Source organism: Squalius cephalus (genome assembly GCF_949319135.1).
Source record: "Squalius cephalus genome assembly, chromosome: 8".
Classification (NCBI taxonomy): Eukaryota; Metazoa; Chordata; class Actinopteri; order Cypriniformes; family Leuciscidae; genus Squalius; species Squalius cephalus.
The window spans coordinates 2609507-2610467 of NC_137129.1; positions in this window are offsets into that span (position 1 = coordinate 2609507).

A 961-nucleotide genomic window follows, 5' to 3' on the forward strand; every position below is an offset into this window, starting at 1 on the left:
ACACCCGGGCCCTTAAGAGAGCAGACAGAAAAATGGAGCGCAACTGGAAGAAAACAAAACTAGAGGTATTTCGGATTTCATGGAAAGAGAGCTCGATTGCATACAGAGAGGCCTTAAAAGCTGCTAGATCGGCTTATTTTTCAACCCTTTTAGAAGAAAATAAACAAAACCCTAGGTATTTATTTGAAACAGTGGTTAAACTAATGAAAAACAAATCTTCAACCCCAGACGTTTCCAGGCAACACAGTAGTAATGACTTTATGAACTTCTTCACTTATAAGATTGATAATATCAGGGAGAAAATTATAACTATGCAACCGTCTACTACAGTATCGCATCAGGCAGTGCATTGTAGTCTCCCTGAGGGAAAATTCGATTCATTCATTGCTATAGAAGAGGAAGAATTCGTTAAACTCGTTAAATCATCTGAATTGACAACATATAATTAGACCCTATACCGACTAAGCTACTGAAAGAGATGCTTCCAGAGGTCATAGATCCTCTTCTTAATATCATTAATTCATCTTTGTCATTAGGACACGTACCAAAAACTTTTACGCTGGCTATGATTAAACCGCTTGTTAAAAAAACGCAACTTGATCCTACAGAATTAGTCAATTACAGGCCGATCTCAAATCTACCTTTTCTGTCAAAGATACTAGAAAAGGCGGTATCTTTAGCCTGGGTTTCCCCATGCTGCCTTGCGCGCAGCAAGATTTTATTCATGCTGCTAGGCAGCCTGGATTCCATGGACTAGAATCACAGAACGAGAGCAGCAGACGATGACGACGTCTATGCGACACACCGAAGCAGTTTGTTTATATCTATACATACCTTCTACCCTCATGTTTGTCTTGCACAAACGGCAATAGTTGCTGAACGCCATCGTGTACACATAAATCTCTGACCCTTCGCCTCTCACAAAACTAACGGAATGCATAGCTGATATAAAAAATTGGAT